This window comes from Pristis pectinata, chromosome 1 (assembly GCF_009764475.1).
Source record: "Pristis pectinata isolate sPriPec2 chromosome 1, sPriPec2.1.pri, whole genome shotgun sequence".
In the NCBI taxonomy this organism is placed as follows: domain Eukaryota; kingdom Metazoa; phylum Chordata; class Chondrichthyes; order Rhinopristiformes; family Pristidae; genus Pristis; species Pristis pectinata.
In genome coordinates this window covers 20,967,669-20,989,263 of record NC_067405.1, presented here as the reverse complement: position 1 = coordinate 20,989,263, position 21,595 = coordinate 20,967,669, and positions in this window count along the sequence as shown.

Here is a 21,595-nt window from a genome sequence, read left to right as displayed (position 1 = left end):
AGCAATCCCATTGGTCCCTTTCCCAATTCTTAATTTTCCCATAGCCATGCAACTTATTCTCGTTTACGTGCCCAGCAACTCCCCATTAATTCTTTTGCCACTCGCCTAAACTAAGGGGTAATTTACAGTAGCCAACTAACCTATCACCATATCTTTAGCATGTGGTGGAAAAACAAAGCACCATGTGGCCACAGGGAGAACATGCAAACTCCACACAGTACCCCAGTTCAGGACTGAACCTGGCTCTCTGGAACTGTGAGACAATAGCATTAACTGCTTCACCTATTCATCTCACATAAGTACCAGAGGGTACTGGTGGTCACATCAAAGTCAAAGTCGAGCTTATTGTCATATGCACAAGTACACGTATGCACATGTGCAATGAAAAACTTACTTGCAGCAGCAGGAGAAATGTCAGGAGAAATGGTCGCCTCACTATCTGTTAGTTTACACTATTGTGCAATGTCAGAATAATCTACGACCAAATATGAGAAAAGTATATGTACATGTATATTCAGGGTTAATTTATAGTTGCTGATTAATCTACCAACATGCCTTCAGGATGTGGACATGGGAAGAACCCAGAAACTGCGCACACACACACACACACACACACACACACACACACAGAGTAAACCAGGTCAGGATCAAACCTGACTCCTGGAACTGTGAGGTACCAATGGCAGAAACAAATCCTCAGAAAGCAGAGTCAAGATTTCATAAAACTGTAAATGAGGCATTTTTTGATTTAGTAAATTTAAAGTATTCAAGAGCAAAATATAATTGTGAGATTAGTTGTTACTGATCCATGTGTTTCCCCTTCTATCACCAAGTGATGCCGGACTCAAGGGACTGAAGGTTTATATTCGGACCAGATATTGGGAAATATAATGTCCTTTATCTGATATATGATAAATAAAGTAAATGCGATTTTAAACAAATTTTACTGAAGTTGGGTTTCTGGCATAAATTTTGTAAGGCTCAATAACTTGCTGGAAAGCAGTGAAATAAGTCAAACAGAACTGAAGTTATAAATGAATTTTTGCATGAATGATGCAGTCCTCATCCAGGGTCTTGACCCGAAACATCAACTGTCACTCTGCCTCCACAGATGCTGCCTGACCCATTGAGTTCCTCCAGCAGTTTTGTTTTTGCTCTAGGTTCCAGCATCTGCAGTCTCTTTCTCGATCAATTCTATGAGTTCGTTATTCTGTGATTCTAATCTATGGAAGGGGTGGTTCATTTTATGTAGAATTAAGATAAAATGTCAAAACAATGTGTTTGTGTAAACACCTTCAACTCCTACACAAAACCCCTGCTTTGGGAAGATGTTCTTCTGACATTATAATGTAAAAGATGAGAAAATCATAAATTAAGAATAACCAAAATTTCTTAAAGGTGTCTTGATAGAATTAGCAAAGGTCTGTGCTGTGGAGGTGGAGTTTGATGCTGAGAAATTTGAAAGCAGTAGGGGAGAAAAATAGTTACAAGGTTGACATGACCACACTAAATGAGACAAAAGAATAAATAGGAAGACTTTCAGGCAAACGATATCAGTAAGCCTTCAGCATTATCAACAGTATTTTTCCAGAATCATATTCTCAGATCTTCTCTGATCAAGTTTAGTAAAAGCCATAGATGTTGGAAGATATGACTGTCTGATTCAATCAGGATTAACTGTGATTTTCTAAATTCTCATGTAGAAGGTATATATTATTAATAGGATATTTGTGCTTCAGTTTAACTGCTTTACAATTCTGACTTTGATAATAAAACAGCTACAATATAAAGCCCCTAAGGTTTGGCAATAAACCAATATGTACCTAGTAAGGCTTGATCAGATTAAAGGAGTTTATCATATTGTGGAAAGAATATGTCACCCCTAAGGGCTATTGCTGGGAGCAGTTGAGATTATCATTTCTGAAGTATGACTATTTTTCTATTTACTGAGCCTTAAATATCATATTAAAAAGTATCAGCGTCATTCATAGATAAACAATGTTTCATTATCCACAATATGAAAGGTGGGATTCAAGTCTGTCTATTTTTATATCACTGAAGTTAAAAACTTAACATCTTTGTTAGAATATTGAAATGTTCCTCTCCACAACAGCAAATAAAATTGAATTGTTTAATGTCAAATGATTTGCACTAAATGTGTAATTTTGATAAGTATCATTTATTTGACAAAAAAGAGCAAAGGCAGATTAATTCAACTGTGGTAGAGAGTTTTGGTTTATTCTTAATTTTGTTTGAGATTCCATCCATAGATCAGCTTGTTATTGATCAGCAACAATAATGCATCAGATAGTTTGCACAGAATTGCCTGTCAGTAACAATATGTGATCCTGCTGAGGCTAAACAGATTAAAAGATCAATGAAAATACTGAATCAGAGCTTTTGCTATATCATTAGTACATCATAGAGAAACAAGCAAGAGATCAGTAAAACCTTTGCCAGTGGACAGATTAATGGATTCAAGTGCTCCAGAGATTTGGGATTTGAATGAAATCCGGCTTTCCCAATCAGACATAGCAACAGCAAGGTACCATGCACAAATTCTTAAGATAAATATATGCCTGGATGTTTAAAGAATGTTAAAAACCTTCCATCCTCTAATGATTATACAATAATTCCCCACTTAAGTTCATAGATGTGCTCCTGAAAATTGCAACTTTGAGCAAAACAGTATAAAATTAATCCAATTTCCCCACAAAAAATAATGAATAAACTGCAGTTATATGCAGGTGTTGAATCACCCCTCCATCAATTCCATCATCCACCACAACCGCGTCCCCACACTCTCCATCTCCCCTCACCCTCAGATGTTGAAGTGAACAACCATTGTCAAGCATTGCAATTCAAAGATAGTGGAGATGGAGCCAGTTTGTCATCTTACCACGAGACACCATCTACCCAATAAATTACAGCAATTATGCACAGCAATAAAGAAGGAATTTGCCACAATTTGAGATAATTAAACTAATGATAAGTGAGTTGTGGCTAAATTAGGAAAATTAACAGGCCGCAAGGAACATGTTGATTTAACTGCTTTCCCCTTGTTTGATATCATGGAGGTATAAAGTGCGGTGACAGTAACTTAAAAGAATGGTTATTATAGAAAGTAGAAAGAATGACAGATTTATAAAGGTCCTTTACAAGTTCTGCACACTTTGGCCGTGTGGATGAGGGAAGGAGAGAGAGAGAGAGCTCCTGCGTTCACTCAAAGAGAGATGCAAGTCCTGGTCTGCAAGGCACCAGCCAAGATGGAGGTCTTGTGCATCAAAGGGACCAGGGAACCAACCAGACCAACCATAGGAGGAGCTTGAAGACAAAAAAGACCGCAGATGCTGGAACCTGGAACAAAAACATGGAATGCTGGAAGAACTCCATGGGTCAATCAGCGTCTGTGGAGGCTAAAGGTGTATGTTTTCAGTCAAGACCCCGCATCAGGACTGAGAGGGAAGAGGAGAGATTGCCAGTGTATAGCAGTATGAGGGGTGGGTGGGATAGAGGTTGGTAGGTGATAGGTGGAAACAGATGGAGAGGGGATGATAGGCAGATGAAATTGGGTGGAGGAGGGGTGGGGAAGGGATGGGAAGGGTGAACAAAGGGAGAAGAAACCTAGTTGGACAGGTGAGTGTGTGTGGGACGAGAACACCAGGGATGTGTGTAAACTGAAATTGGAAAATTCAGTGCTCATACCATTGGGTTGTAAGGTACCCAAGCAGATGTTGTTCTTCCAATTTGCTTTTGGCCTCCCCATAGCAATGGAGAAGGCCGAGGACAGGCAGGTCAGTTTGGCATTGGGAAGGAGAGTTAAAATGGCATGCAGTGGAAGCTCGAGATGGGTGTTGAGGACAGAGCGCGGGAGTTCCACAAAACATTCACCTCCTCTACATTTGGTGATAATGTAACGGTTAGCATAACGTTACTACAGCACCAATGACCTGGTCCCAACTCCGGCCGCTGTCTGCAAAGAGCCTGCACGCTCTCCCCGCGTCCGTGCGGGTTTCCTACGGGCGATCTGGCCTCCCCTCACATTCCAAAGACGCACAGGCCAGGAAGTCGTGGGCGTGCCATGCTGGCGCCGGAAGCATGGCGATGCGGGCTACCCCCAGGACATTCTACACAAGAGATGCATTACACTGTGTGTACACATGACTAATAAAGATATCTTAGCTTTTCAAATGTAGAGGAGGCCACATCATGATCACTGAATGGGGGGAAGAGCTTGGCAGGGGGGTGGCTTGAGCAGTGGTGAAGATTCTCATACCATGGAGCAATGCAGAAAGAAATGTTGGCATTACACAAGGTATGCCAGGAGAAATTGTTGACTTCAAGATATTATTTAAGATAAACAATATCTTGAAGTCAACATTTTCTCCTGCGCGTTTTTCATTACATGATGGAATAACATGTAGAGACTCCATACTTTAAAAAATTATCCCAGCTTTCCAGGTTTTCTCATTTGGTCAACAAACAGGTGTTCTGTAGAATTGTCCTTCAATAACATTGGTGTCACTAAAGGATTAAATATAAAATCCTCTGCAATGTTCCCACCAAGAAGAGAGTTCAGAGATTTTTGCTGGGTTTAAGTACTGGTGCAGTCTTTCAATCTTTGGAAACAGCTGTTCCTTGTGGCATTCATCTCATTGATACTAAAGGCTTGATTTCCTTCTTCCATAATCTTCAAACAAGAAGGAAATTTTCCAGCAGCTTCAGGATCAGAACTAGTATCTTCACTCATCACTTGCATGTTATGCAAATTGCGATGTCTCTTAAAATAGCCAAACAGCACTAAAACTTCTGACTGTGAGCTGTCACCTTTCTCATTCTAAGTTATCATAGCAATTTTTCAGCCTTTGCTTGAACGTCCTTGCATCTTTGATCAAAATGACAAAGAGTCTTTCCATATTTTCCCATGCTGTTTTTTCTGGAACAACCTTAATTTGTACTTAAAGGTGCGCAATATAAATGCAGTATTTGATTTTGTCAATATAACAAATTGTTCTTACTGTTGTACAAGGTTACCTAAGTGTTAAAAACATACATAGAACATAGAACAGTACAGCACTATGTTCTCCCAATGTTAATTGTTCATTCTCCAGCATCAAAATATTTTAAACTTTCTAATCTAATTCCTAAAATAATTGTTTTCCTTGTTTTCTTACTAACAGACTCGCCAACATCACTTATTCGTCATTTTTGGCTCATGTTTATAAGGTTGCAATAAAAGTTATCAATCTTGTGCTTCGCACCTCAAAACAGCACAGTGACATAAACTGAGAAATGGTAGGGATGCTGTCTTGTGATACAACATCTACAAATTCCTCTATATCTACACAAAAGAAAGTTTGTATTCTGCTGTGACCCACTGGTGAACGTCATAATACCGAACACCATGACATTAAAACAATATATATTCCCTATTATATCATTTTAACATAACAAAATTGACTGAATCAAGAACAGACAAGGGCCTACTGTATAATTAATATTTCACAGTGTTTTAAACCAAAATTGAGACAAGCTAATTAAAATACTTGACTCTGTAATTTCTGTATCAAAAGCAAAAAAGTGCCAGAAATAGGTCCATCAATACCTGTAAAGAAAAAAGTTAACAGAGTATTTCAAATGTACGGCCATTCCATTATGTTTTATTTCCAATCTCCAGCATTTGCAGGATTTTGATTCCATTTCTGGTTACTGCTTTTTCTGCTTTTCTGTTTATTGTGTATATCTGTAAAAGGTCTCTGTAATGCTCCACAAAATTCTTGTACAGTTTCAAAGGTACTGGTCTAATTAACAACAATGATTAAATGTTGTGCAATGTTATAATTAAATGAGTAACACGGAGTAACAACAGATGGTAGATAAGCAATGAAGTAATTAGATTTTAACAGTTTTTTTTAATCTGTGGTTCTTATGCAAGAGAATAGATTACTTTCAGTTTTCATGAACTAGTGTAGGAATGAAATTCCACTCCCACTCTGACCTCTGTCCTCCAACACCTATTCATTTCCAACATTGATTTTAATTTGGAACTTGAAACTCAGCCTTCAAATGTGCTCATACACAGGTGATATTAGCTCCACTCCAGCAGCAAACTTTTTGGAGGTGGAGTTCAGCACTGTCATGAGAAAGATTGTGAAAAGTAATGGAGCCTTTCTTAACACCAACCTGAGCTGAGGTTGGGTGTGTTGTGGACCTGTTGGTTCAGATTACTGTGTGCATGTCATTAATGTAGCAGTTGTAAAATGAAGATGAATTTCTAAGGGTAGCCAATTTTGAGAAGAATGCTTCACATAACTCCTTAATTGATACAGTCAAGGCTTTTGTGGTCAAAATAGGTCTTGTCAAAGGGTTGATCCTGCTCTCTGCATTTTCATTGATGACGTGTATTCTGTAGTCTTAATCAATGGTCCACAGCAGACCCAATCTCATTTAGGGAGCAAAGGAGGGACAGGAGGACCCAAGCAATGATTTCCCCTGGGACAGACAGCAGGGAGGCTCTCTACTGTTACCACAACCAAGTTTGACTCCTTACTTGAAGATAATAATGATTGTAGCACCTCCAAGGTACCCCCGCATGTCCTCCTCGTCCCAGACATGAGAGATGAGGAGCACTTTGAAGAACTCCTCAACCATGACTTCTTTTCTTGATGTGAGATTTCTTCAGCTCCATCCCACAGCAAATTATCTGGTCTGACATCACCGTCACCCGAGACTAACAAGAATTTGAAAGATCATATTTCAACAGCATGTCCTCAAGATCAGATGGGGTCGCTGCTTAAATTTTATAACTTGACAGAGAAGAACTTCAGAATCCTTTCAAACCAGTTTTCCTTATAACCAATTACCAATTTAGGACAGTTTTTATGCTTTGAAGCCTTCCCTACAAGGGACAGGATTGAGGCTGGATCAAATTCAGTTTGTGCTAAGTCCTTACAACCATCAGGGATAACATATGTTCATCTCATCAGTCTAGGTTGGATTTACAGGTAGGTCTCAAACTAAAAGGACTGTTTTGCTGCACCACTTAGTCAGCAAAGGTACAACATACGTGACAAGCTGAAGGAGAGAATATGAGTTGTAATTCCAGCAAAACTAAAACACTGACTTCTCTGTCACCACATCAAGTGGGTGTTTGTGCTTCTATTGATTCCTAAGAGTTGGCAAAGGGAGTTGTAGACAACTGTGTAAAATGACAAGTCTTTGTTTGTTTAAGGCTCATTGCAAAATGTGGTATTGTCCTGTGTGTGAATTATTGATGTATGCAATATTTTCTATATATCCTAATTCTGAAATGTATACAATGAGTACTTTAAAGGAAACTATTTTATTTATTGATCTGATGAAATACTGTGGCTATCATATTTGCTACTGTTTCTAGCATCAGCTGATCCAAAGATCGAATAACATGTAATAATAATGCCACTTTCCAAGGAACTTTTTCTGTGCTCATATGATTGTCGTGTACTTTACCTCCGTGTATGTATCTTGTATTTCATAGCAAATATTTTGTTCCATGCCATCATTAGGTATGTGTTGCAATTTGTACAAAATTAGGATAATCATCCTTTACATAGAATCACAAAGTATGGACAATACAAAGACTATTCAGCCCAATTAATTTGTGGCAAAGCTTTAAGTCTAGACATGCTGTCCCTGAATTTACATAATCTAATTCCTTCAGTTTATAATTCCTTTCTTCTCTATGTTATTTTCCTGATCTCCCTCAAATATGTCTACTGTGGTAGCTTTATTTACCACCCAGCGTTATCGCAAGTTCTATATTCTGAACCACTTTACAGGCAAGAAGTTGGTATCGAAGATAACCAGAACCTTAATACTTAGGAGCTGCAAGGTTAAGTCACATTTGCTCTGCTTTTGTGTTCACTATACTGGAAAGACGAGAGTAGAAGTCAGATGATGAAACGGTGGGAATGTGCCTCCAAGCAGTTTCCATTTCACTCAGTAAAACTAATGCAGATATCAAATCCTGATTTTGTCTTTTCCTTTATGCATTTTTTGGGGGATTTTGTTGTCACTGGCAAGACCAGGTTTATTGCCTGTCTCTAACTACCCCTGAGGAAGTCATAGTGAGCTGACTTCTTAGTTGCTGCAATCCTTGTGGCGAATGTAGTTCCGCGGTGCTCTTACATGAGGAATGCCAGGATTTAAACCCATTGACAACAAAGGACCAGGATCATTGTTGGATGGATCTCAGTGTTGTAAGTGCACTGGAACAGCTTGGCTGGAAGCACAGATAGTTCTGGAGCACAGGTCTTCAGTACTACAGCTGGGAAGTTTGTTTGGAATGTTGTCTGGGCCTTTTATGGTATTTGATGCTCTCAGCTGTTTCTTGATATCATGTGGAGTGAATCAAATTGGCTGGAGACCGGTTTCAGTGATGGTGGGGATCTCAGGAGGGAGCGTGAGATGAGACATCTCTCCGGCACTTCTGGCTGAACATGGTTGCATATACTTCAGTCTTTTCTTTAGCATTTATATGCTGGGTCCTGCTGTCATTGAGAATGGGGGTGTTCTTCCAGCCTCCTTCTCCAATTAGCTGTTTAATTGTCCACCACCATTCACAAGTAGATGTGGTAAGATTACAGAGCCTCAATCTGATTTGTTCAGTGCAAGATCACTTATTTCTGTCTATTGCATGCGTTTTTGCTGTTTTGCATGCATGTACTCCTGTATTGCAGCTTCACTAGGCTGGTACCTTGTCAGTTTTAGGTATAATTTCCTGTCTTGCAAAAGAAAGGAAATGATAGGCCAGTTAGCCTGACTTCAGTGGTTGGTAAGATGTTAGGGTCCATTATTAAGGATGAGGTTTCAGGGTACTTGGAAGCACATGATAAAATAGGCCGAAGTCAGCATAGTTTCCTTAAGGAGAAATCTTGCCTGACAAAATTCTTTGACTTCATCAAAGAATTCTGTTGGAATTCTTTGAGGAAGGAACAGGCAGGATAGACAAAGGAGAGTCAGTGGATGTTGTTTACTTGGATTTTCATAAGGCTTTTGACAAGGTGCTGCACATGAGGCTGCTAAACAAGATAGGATCCCATGGTATTGCAGTAAAGAGACTAGCATGAATAGAATATTAGCTGACTGGCAGAAGGCAAGGAGTGTGAATAAAGGGGGCCTTCTGTGATGCAGGGAAAGGGAATGAAACTGAGTAATGGGGGATGTGGGGGTGTTGGAAAAAGTGGGGGGAGGAGTGCGAGAACCTGGCTGGATCAGAGCAATAGAGAAGGGAACATAGTAGGTGCGGGTTACCTGAAATTGGAAAACCCACTCTTCATACCCTTGTGTTATAGTCTACCCAAGTGGAATATAAGGTTTGTTCTTAGTTTGCGCTTGACCTCACACTGGCAGTGAAAAGGCTGAGGACAGACAGGTTGGTGTGGGAGTGGGAAGGGGAGATAAAATGGCATACCAGTGCTAGCTCAGGATGGCCACTGCGGATAGAGGGCAGAGGTTCCACAAAGTGGTCACCAAGCTTATACTTGGTCTCGCCAGTTTAGAGGGGGCCACATCGAGAGCACTGAATGCAGTGGACAAGGTTGGGGGTGCATGTGAATCTTTATCTGACATGGAAGGGCTGTTTAGGCCCTAGATGGCGGTAAGGGAGGAGATGTAAGTGTTTCAGGGGAAAGTGCCAGGGTCAGGGAGGGATGGGTGGGGAAGTATGAGGGTACTAAGGGGTCACAGAGAAAGTGGTCCCTGCGGAAAACAGATAGGGGAGAGTGGGGAAGGATGTCACTGGTGGTGGGATCCCATTGCAACTGGTGGAAATGATGGAAGATGATGGACTGAACAGGGAGGCTGATAGGGTGAAAGATTAGGACAAAGGAAGCACCATCTCTGCTCTGTCTGCAGATGTGGGGTTAGGAGCAGGAGTGTGGGAAATGAAGGAGGTGCGAGTGTAGGTTCCATCAACCACAGTAGAGGGGAAGACACATCTCCTGAAAAAGGAGGGCATTTCAAATGTCCTGGAATGGAAAGCCTCAGCTTGAGAACAGATGTGGCAGAGATGGAGAAACTGAGAAAAAAGGATGGCATTCTTGCAAGAGACTGGTTGGGAGGAGGTGTAGTTATGGTAGCTGTGGGAGTCAGTGGGGTTATGGTAAATATCAGTAGATAATTTGTCTCCTGAAATGAAGGCAGAAAGATCCAGAAAATGGGAGTGGTGTCAGAAATGATCCAAGTACATTTGAGGGCAGGGTGGAAATTCATAGTGAAGGTGATAAAAATGATGAGTTCCAGGAGGCAGCAGCAATGTAGTCTTCAATGTAGTGGACAAAGAGTTGGGGAGTGGTGCCAGAGTAGGTTTGAAACAAGGACAGTTCCATGTAGCCAATGAAAAGACAGGCATAGCTAAGGTCCTGGCAAGTGCCCATGGCTACACCTTTGATTTGTAGGAAGTGGGAGGAATCAAAAGAGAAGCTGTTCTGGGTAAGAGCAAGTTCTGCCAAGCTTATTAGAGTGTTAGTGGAAGGGAGCAGTTGGATTATTGCTTCAGAAAGAAGCGGAGGGCCCTTAGACCTTCCTGATGGGGAATGGAGATGTTTTCCATCAGAACCTTTCTGAGATGTCAGAAGTGATAATTTCCCTAGAAGTAAATGTTGACAGGGGTTTAACTAGAGTTAATGGGGAAATGAAAGCTGATCCTCATCCTATCCCAACCCTCTGTTTGTTTACTTTATAACAAAAGCACAGGAAGTAGCCTTTAGAAATGGAAATATTAACATAGTTTTTCTCCAGAGATAATGCAGCAAACCCTCACTTCCCCATATGAAGTCCTCCAACTCAAAACACATCTGGAATGAAATGTGCTAACTTGTACAGTTCTCTCCCACATAACACCATGCACAAAGCCACCAGCAAACACAGATCCAATATTTGATGTTGTGACAAAGATGCCTTAAGTAAGAACATACATTAGGCAATTAAGTTTTTGAAATCTGAGAGCAAGTGACTGCTTTCTTTGCAAGCACTTATATTTTGATCCCTTTTTGGTTCACACTCAAAGTGGAATGTAAAGTATTCAGCAAAAGAATCAATAGCTCTGGATCTGCTGTGCTTTTTAAGTGAATAGTAAATAATACCAATATTATAAAAATATATATCTCAAACTACGTATTAACATCAAAAGTTAGAATTACAAAACTGTACCCAAATCTGTACATTCTTTCTCACAAATCCACAGGATAAGAATTAACCCTACTACATTAATTATACATATCCTTTTTAGTTAGGGTGCAAATGCTATGATTACTTAAGAGCCTTCCTTAATACCTTGCTACAAGAATATATATGAGTCAATGACTTAATTTTTGTAAGTTTCTATTAAGGTATACTGCTCCAGGGCAATACACCTAATACGTGAGATGTGCCACAATGTTCTGCAGAATGAGATAGACTACATCCACAAAACTGCAGCTGAAGATTCCGCTTATGCTTATTTTTCAAACCTGTCTCTTTTTCCTTTGGATTATATGAAGAATACCTGGGGGGACATTTGTTAAACAGTTTTTAAGTTTAGAATACATTCCTGTTAATTCAACAGGATATGGTCAGAAACTACAAGAAAAGATACTTTTGAGAGCAATTCCAAAGAGAAGGTTAAGTTGTTGGTAATTTCTGACACTTGAGCTTTAACCACTGTCATGGAGCCAAAGCCACAAGTAAACTTGTTTTAATAAGCAATCTGCTAAACTGAGTTAGTAATAATAAGATTTCACAGCATTTCATCTTTCCATCTTCCAAATACAGCATGCTTTCTATCATACATTAGAACTTACGTTTTGTATAGAACTCTTATAAAGCAAGTAATCTGAGGCTCATCAAAGGAGAGGTTTTAAAGAAGATTTAACATTGATCAACTAGAGGAAATATTATAAAGGAGAGGAGAGAGGTAAAGCTTTAAGAAGTCAATTCCACATAATGGGGTCAATTATCAATCAATCCAATAGCAGCTGAAGGCATGGCCTCCAATAAAGTGATTACAATCAGGGTTTATCAAGAAACTTAAATTAGATATCTTTGGGGATTATAGAAAGAGAAACAGGGTTTTCCCAGGTGATTTCAGAATCAGAATCAGAATCAGAATCAGGTTTATTATCACTGATATATGTCATGAAATTTGTTGTTTTGCGGCAGCAGTACAGTGCAAGACATAAAGATTACTATAAGTTATAAAAATAAATAAATAGTGTAAAAGAGGAATAATGAGGTAGTGTTCTTAGGTTCATGGTCCATTCAGTAATCTGATGGTGAAGGGGAAGAAGCTGTTCCTGGAATGTTGAGTGTGGGTCTTCAAGCTCCTGTACCTCCTCCCTGATGGTAGTAATGTGAAGAGAGCATGTCCCAGATTGTGAGGATCCTTAATGATGGATGCTGCCTTCTTGAGGCACTGCCTCAATGTTACAGAGCGATATCCTTCATAGATTAATGAGGGAGAGTGTAAAACTAAGTTAATATTACAGATAGATAAAATTACTGTGGAATTGCCAGCACTGAGTATCCGGTTGCCTGTTACTTTAATTCTCCACCTCTCCTTTACTCTGTTTGTCTGTGGCCTCCAACACTGCTCCAATGAAGCCCAATCTAAGCTTGAGGAACCTCAACTTTTGTCTGGGCAAGTTGCAGCCTTCAGGTCTCAATATCAGATTTTTTTGGTTTTGTTTCAGATTTCCTCTACAGCGAGCTCTTTGATTTTCAATGACTGTCTTTGCAGTAGCCTTTCACTTTGAAGAGATGGAGATGGTACTGACACCCACCAGGACTGGTGCAATCTATGCAGGGTCCAAATGGACAGGCATCGCTTGCTAAACCTGCCTCCAAAATCATTGACACAGGGATAGTTTAGCACTTTTGCAAAGCCCTTACGATCCTAGAGTCAGATAAACCACTAATGATCCCCAATCAAACAGCCTATTGCCATTTAATCTACAATCTGCAAGACAGTCAGATGGTTTAAAGCCAGTTGTTGCAGTTGTCAGTGGTTGTAGATGGTTGATTGTCAACATCAATGATTTCAATGCCACGCTTCCAAATTTGTAGATGGACTTCAGGGAAGGAAGACATGGCTTTGATCCAGTCCTTGCATTCACTACCAAGATGAAGACTGGGGAAAAGGGCTGCTTGAAGGGTTGTTACTAGAGCTTCCAATATTTATCCAGCACCTCATAATGCTTAGGCTTATCAACAGCCAAATGAGAGACTGTAATAATGTTAATAGGGGGAAAAAATCAGTGTTCTATTCTGTTAATAGACATCTATTATACCCGGATATTCTCTTTTATCCCTCCTCCCATCGGGCAGAAGATATAAAAGCCTGAAAGTACGTACCACCAGGCTCAAGGACAGTTTCTATCCCACTATTATAAGACTATTGAACTGTTTCCTAGTACAATAAGATGGACTCTTGACCTCACAATCTACCTCATTATGGCCTTGCGGCTTACTATCTGCCTGCATCGCACTTTCTCAATAACTGTAACATTTTGTTCTGCATTCTGCTATTGTTTTCCCTTGTACTACCTCAATGCACAGATGTGATGAAATTATCTGTATAGATGGCATGCAAAACATTGTACCTCATTGTACCTCGGTATATGTGAAAATAATAAACCAATTTACCAATTTTTTTACCCATAGCTTCAATGAAAACATTTGCCATCACCCCAGAAAGGATTTATTTATCAGTCCTAACTCATCAATAGATGCCTGAAAGTAAAAACCAGCTTGCCTGGTCCAGAAACTCATTGGAACATGATGATGCCAGACAGCCTTGGACCTTTTCGCCCATAAGCAGACAGAGTATTCATTTCATTTATGATCAGTGATAGAAACATTGGGCTAAGTGTGGGGGCAGGGGCATCATAGTCAGAATCCTTGCACTACAACAATATCACCTAGAATGTGATCAGTGTTGAACAGCTCCACTCTAATAGAAGGGCTCCCAGTGTTGTCCTGTCCACCATTCACCACAACGCTATGGTTCTCTCTGAGATAATAAACTCTTTAGTAATGCTGAAATTGCCATTTACAAGGACTTAAAACCTACCATCCCATATAAAAAATATTACATTGCTCCTTTAGGAAATCAGTCATAAATAGCCGTACAGCTGGTATCAACTATTATGTAGTTAGGGGAATCATTGGATACATGCAGCATTAAAAACCAACACCTCATCATTGACCCTGTGGTGGAAGTTTCTTTAAGACATTGCTTCCTTGGACCGATATAAACATAAATAATTGAATACAGAACAGTACAGCCCAGCAACAGGCCCTTCGGCCCACAATATCTGTGCTAAAATGATGCTAATCCAAACTAATCCCACCTGCCTGCACATGGTCTATCTCCCTTCATTCTCTGCGGGTCCAAGTGCCTATCGAAATGCTTCTTAAATATTGCGATTATATCTGCTTCTATCACTTCCCGTGACAGTGCATTTCAGATATCTTCCACTCTGTATGGAAAAAAACGCCTCATAAATCTCCTTTAAACTTTCTCCCTCTCATTATAAAACTCTCCCCTCTAATATTTGATATTTCCATCCTGGGAAAAAGACTCTATCTACCCCATCTTAATTTTATATACTTTTATCATGTCTGATGCTCCAGAAAAACACTCTCTAATCCAGGCAACATCCTAGTGAACCTCCTCTACACCCTTTCCAAAGCCTCCACATACTTCCTGTAAAGCAGCGACCAGAACTGCACACAATACTCCAAATGTGGCCAGACCAAAGTTTTATTCAACTACAACACGACTTCCTGACTTTTGTACTCATTGGAGTATATGGGACATGGAGCAGCTGCATGAATGAAATATGAGCAATCTGATGTGGTTATGGCCATGTATCTTGGAACATGGACACAGAACATCAAGCCGCCCACTAAAATCTGTTGTGGAAAATACCTTTTTCCATCACCACAGGAGACCCCAAATGGGCAGCTATACCAGACACTTCATTATAAGTTTCCCTTCTTATATGAAAGTAGCAATAGTTGTGAGTTCAAAGCACCCTAATCAGTTAACACAGTTTCTCTCGACCTATCTTGGCCATCGCTCTAAATGTGTGGAAGAATGTGATAAAATCATTCTATAAACTTGTAAATTCCAGGAAGTACAAATGCTGGATTATGGTAGATTCAATTTTGTATAGCTGCAGCATAATCACAATCAGATGTATTCTAGTGTTTGACTCTCCTGTATTTTAGCTTCCTTTCTCTTACTTACTTTTGCATTTTAATGACCCCTAAATTTCTATGGAACTTTACTGTTTTTAATCATTCACTAAATATTCTATTTTATTCCTTTTATGTCAAAAGTGGATGATCTCACATTTGCCAATGCTGAAATCAATTTGCCAATGTTTTTCTCACTGACTTTATCTGTTAATAGTTCTTTGTAATGTTATACTTCCTCATATTGCTTAAAATATCATCACTTTGTCATCAAGATATGAGTCTTCCTAAAATATTAATAAGCACATTAATCAGTTAAGGCCTCAATAGAGATCCGTGCAGAACCTACTAGTCACATAGGAGTGCATGCCCATTATTCCTTCTCACTATCTCCTGTCAAACATCCAATTTTCCAATCAACAAGCTCCAATTTTGGCTTACAGAACCTTTTGAAGAACTTTATTTAATTCCTGATGCATGGTCTCAACCAGAAACCTCAACTATACCTTTGCCTCTACCTTTGCTGCTTGACCCATTGTTCCTCCAGCATTTTGTTTTTTTGGCTGCAGATTACAGCATCTTCACTCTCCTCTTTCTTTATTTAATTCCTCCTGGAAGTCTGCAGGCATCATTTTGGAGAAATACAGTAAGTACCCTGTAGAACTGCCAGCATTTCTTTTGTAGGAGCCAGTGCCTTCGGAATCCCCATGCAAATATGGCTTGGTATAGCAACTGCTCTGCCCAGGACCACAAGAAACTGCAGAGAGTTGTGGACACAGCCCAGCGCATCACAGAAACCAGCCTCCCCTCCATGGACTCTGTCTATACTTCTGGCTGCCTCGGTAAAGCAGCCAGTGTAACCAAAGACCCCACCCACCCGGGGCATTCTCTTTTGTCCCCCCTCCCAGTGGGCAGAAGATACAAAAGCCTGAAAGCACATACCACCAGGCTCAAGGACAGCTTCTATCCTGCTGTTATAAGACTATTGAATCGTTCCCTAGTAACAAGGTCTACCTCGTTATGACCTTGCACCTTATTGTCTACCTGCACTGCGTTTTCTCTGTAACTGTGACACTTTACTCTGCATTCTATATTGTTTTACCTTGTACTACCTCAATGCACTGTGTAATGAAAGAATCTGAATGAACAGTATGCAAGACAAGTTTTTCATTGTACCTTGGTTCAAGTGACAATAATAAACCAATTCCATTTCCAATTGCAATCCCTTCCTGATTGCATTCCAACATTGGGCTCCTCATGGAATTCCACCACTGTGCTCAAAGTTGTGGCAATTCTACAAAACTGACAATGGGGAAATCCATCCAATGAATGTGTGCTAGATTATATCTGGTGCAAGAACTACAACTCCTTCCATTTAAATAACAAGGAATGGCAGTGAGGGAGCCATATTTTTGAATAAATTAAATTTAGTTAAATATTGTTAATTGCTTTTAAGTACTCTTAAGGTGATTGCAATATTCAGTTTCTTTAATGTTTTGTAAAATTATTTTCCATTGCCTTTTAATTTTTTTGATGTCCAAATATATATATAGTAATGGTAGATTTAAAATGCTTGCATATTATATATATGTTATACATATTGCAAGCAAGATCTCCTCAGGAGGCTTTCGTTCTTTAGATTAGGTTCACAGTGGATATGGTAAGAATAGAACCAATTCAATCTACAACTTGGATACCTTTGTGATTGATTTGATTGCTCTATGAAGCTAGAAGAGGATTATCCTGAAGCTTTCCTTGAAACTACACTCAATTTTTTTAACTTTAATTTGGCTTCCCAGGGGTTAGCAGTATTTGCAGTTAGAAAGAAAAAGGAAGGTATGTTTTTGTAAAGCTACTTTCACAACCTATGTAATCACTACTACAATAGAGGAAGCACAGCAAGCTCCCCCAAGCATCTACATGATAAAGCATGTTAACTAAATTTAGTGATGTTGATTAAGGGGCAAACACTGATTAATACACTAGTGATAGCATCTCTGCTTAAAGTAATGCTGGAAATCTTTCAATCCCACTTTAGAGAGCAGACAGATCAAGACCTCCCTCAAAGGCAGGACTTCTGACAGGGCAGCACTCCTTCAGTTTTCTGATTAACTTTTTATGCTCAAATTTCCTAAGTGGAAATTGAATCTACAACTATCTGACTCAAGCGTAAGAGTATGGAGGCAGAGAAAGATAATGTTTGAAATATCACTGATTTTTTTGATAGAACATAGAACAGTACAGCACAGAACAGGCCCTTCAGCCCACAATATTGTGCCGACATAGCTATTCCCTCCTACCTATCTCTCTATTTTCTTCTCATTGTCTTTCACTTGTCTTTCACTTTGTCTTTCACTTCTCTCTGGAATGTTTCTATGATGCATCTTTTGAGTAATAGAACTTTTTCATAGTGTTGCAACTTTTGGAATTTACCAACTGATGCTATATTGTATGCAACAACACAAATGAAACTTATTTATGCTATTTACTTATTTATGCAATAACACAGATATATCAAATGGAGACAGATTTGGCAGATTTATTGCAAAAGTATGAATATTGTGGAGGCTTGTAGGGAAAACTTGTGAGGATGTTCTAAAGCTACTGAAACACCAATGGTTTTAAATTCCAAATTGCCGCGAGGAAACTGATACAATTGGTTTGAAAAGAAATGGTTTAGTTGGTATCAGGCTATGTGAAATCCTCGCATATCAATGCATCTATTGGAATTTTCCATTGCACACCAAAGTCTCTGGTGGTTCAATGGACTTTCCAATTACTTTGAAAAAACTTTTCATACTATAGTGAGTAAGTGCAAGGTAGTTAATTCCTACTACTCTGGAACTGAGGGTACAAGTACTTAAGAACATAAGAACTTAAAGTTATGAGCTGGAGAAGGCCATCTGTGCCTCAGAGCCTGCTTCCCCTTATCACAGCTGATCTACCTCAGTGTAATTTTGCTGCAGTCTTCTTTACTTCGGGTGAAGTAAGGTTTGGCATTATTTATTTTTATATAAAATAAGCAGGGACTGGAATCAGTAAGATGTTACAGGGTGGCATTGTGGCATAGCAATTAGCACAGCTGCCTCACAACTTGAGGGGCCAAGTTCAGTCCTAATCTTAGGTGCTATCTGTGTGGGGCTGCGTGTTCTCTCTGTAACTACACATGCTTCCCCTGGGTACTCCAGTTTCCAGTACTCCAGAGCTGGTGAAATTGATGGGCATATGAGAGGCAATAAGTTACAGGGAAACAATTGGGGGAATAATTGGGGAGCAATTGGGGAATTGCTCTGAGACCTGACATAGGATTGATGGGCTGAATGGCCTCTGTCACTGTGTGAAATTTGAAATGCCTCAGAATATCACTTCAAAAGGAATGTGAACTTGAGTGAAATACTTTAATCCAGTTGGGCAGGTTTCACATGATGAGATACATTTTCAAGACAAATTTTTTTGCAACAAGATGATAGTCATGCCATTGTCCATTCATGCTGTGATAAAAGGATTAATATTTATTTATTACTGCATAGCACAAATAACCTTAAATGTTAGATTTGAACTTAATATGTTTGTATAATGAATCCTATGACATTAGTTACTTATCATATCTAGAATTAAATCCATCTTATAATGAATTTAGACTTGAAAATTAAATGTCAATTCAATATGTTTGTTTCATCTGACATGGTTTTAGAGTTTGTGCTTATCCTAAAATCAACTTATACATATTCTCCTGTAGATCTACATTAAAAAGAAACTGGAGTTAATTTTTGTGAAAGAAATTGCATAAAGATATTAGCAGATCATCAATGAGATGTTTTAATAGAGTCAAAAAGATTGCATTTGTCAGGTAAAGGTATTTTCTGCAGCATTCCAAAATTCACTTTATTGCACATTTGATTGACATATTGTTAAGTTTGATTCATTTCCTGCAAGGACAGCCTAAGGCCTGTTTATAGTCTGAACTTGTTTTGACTTTCAAGCTCATATTTGTGCCCAATACTAAATGAATTTTGTCACATCTGAAGCCAAAGCAAAAATACACAAGGAAGTTAAGAACTTATCAAAACAGAATAAAATTCTCTGCATTCTGACTGTAGCATGCATACACTGAAATTTCCTTTTTTTTACACAACCTTGGTATTGAACTAGCCCAGCTTTTTTTTTTGCCAAGATCTGGAGTGAACTTGCAATGCTACTGAGGTAGCTCTGCACCATTAAAAACACACACCTTGAGACTTGATGTTAAATTGATGTCATATTTTTCTTTTTCAATCTTTTTATTAGTTTTCAAATTAATACAGATTAATATATAACATCAATGTTTGTACATGTAATACAAAGAGATCAGGAGAACAATCATGGCATAGATAATCATAAAGAACAATAAAATATAAAAAAAATCTGTAGATCCAACGATCTCTTAGTAAATGAATATAATATAAAAGAAAGGAAAGAAAAAGATAAAAACATAGAAAAACTACAGCACAATTCAGGCCCTTCAGCCCACAAAGCTGTGCTGAATATGTCCCTACCTTAGAAATTACTAGGCTTACCCATAGCCCTCTATTTTTCTCAGCTCCATGTACCTACCCAACAGTCTCTTAAAAGACCCTGTCGTATCTGCCTCCACCACCGTTGCCGGCAGCCCATTCCACACACTCACCACTCTCTGAGTAAAAAACTTACCCCTGACATCTCCTCTGTACCTACTCCTCAGCACCTTAAACCTATGTCCTCTTGTGGCCACCATTTCAGCCCTGGGGAAAAGCAAAAAGAAAGAGAAAAAAACTCCCCAAATCAATAAGAAAAATTATAAACAATATATCAAACCAAACTAAACTAAACAGAAAAATTTCAAAAAAAAACAAACAAGAAAAAAGAAAAAAAAGACTGGACTAAAATTTCTCAGTAGAAACAGAGCAATATTATGTCGTCAACTCCGTTCCTCTAAGTTGGAAAGTTATTGAAAGGGGATCTATATCATGTGAAAATATTGAATAAATAGACTCCAAATATCTTCAAATTTAAGCGAAGGATCAACAGTACCACTCCTAATTTTTTCCAAGTTTAAACATGATATAGTTTGAGAGAACCATTGAAAAGTAATAGGGCGTATTGGATCTTTCCATTCAAGCCAAATGGATCGTTTGGCCATTAATGTAACAAAGGCAATCATATGGTTAGCGGAGGCAGATAAATGGCCAGACTCTATCCTTGGTAATCCAAAAATTGCAGTGATAGGGTTAGGTTGTAAATCAATCTTCAATACATTTGAAATAATGTTAAAAATGTCTTTCCAATATTTTTCCAAAAGAGGACAGGACCAAAACATATGTGTCAAAGAAGCCACATTCGATTTACGTCTGTCACATATAGGATTTATATGGTGATAAAATCGGGCTAGCTTATCTTTGGACATATAGGTCCTGTGAACTACCTTAAACTGTATCAACGAGTGTCTGGCACACATTGAAGATGTAGTAACGTCATATTTTTCCTTCCACATGGATGCAAAAGCCGTAACAATAAAGTTTTTTTAAGGGCTTAACACTTGTCAGAAATAAAACCAGTTTTCATACATGGGAAGATTTGCTTGAGCTATTGTGTGTTAGCCATATTGTAAATGTGTTCTCTCAATCAGAGATATGATGTGATTACTGGTAGTATCCATTAGCAATTTTTCCTCTCCCTCCACATGACCTTTAAGAATGGTATTTCAGTCTTATTTGCTCATCGGCCTATAAGCACTGCTGCATAAGCAGTGTCTCAATTCCAAAATTAGCATCTCTGTTAACAATTTCGTCAATGGTCTCACCACTTCCTGTATCTGTAATCTTCTCCAACCCTACAGTCTTCCAGGATATTTGCACTCCTTCATTTTAGCCTCTTAATCAAACCTATCTTTAGTCAGTCCACTGTTGATGGTCATATCTGGTTATCAGGATTTACAGAGGGATCTTGATCAGCTGAATAAGTGGGCCGAGGAATGGCAAATGGAGTTTAATTCAGATAAATGCAAGGTATTGCATTTTGGGAAGACAAATGAGGGTAGGACTTTTGCAGTGAACGACAGGACCCTGAGAAGTGTTGTAAAACAGAGGGACCTAGGAGAATAAATCTTGTTTGACCTTGCACCTTATTGTCTACCTGCAGTGCACTTCCCTGTAGCTGTGACACGTTACTCTGCATTCTGTTATTGTTTTTACCCTGTACTACCTCAATGCACTGTGTAATGAATTGATCTATATGAACGGTAAGCAAGACAAGTTTTTCACTTTACCTCAGTACGTGACAATAATAAACCAATACCAATACATGGTTCCCTGAAAGTGGAGTAACAGGTAGACATGGTGGTGAAGAAGGCTTTTGGCACGCT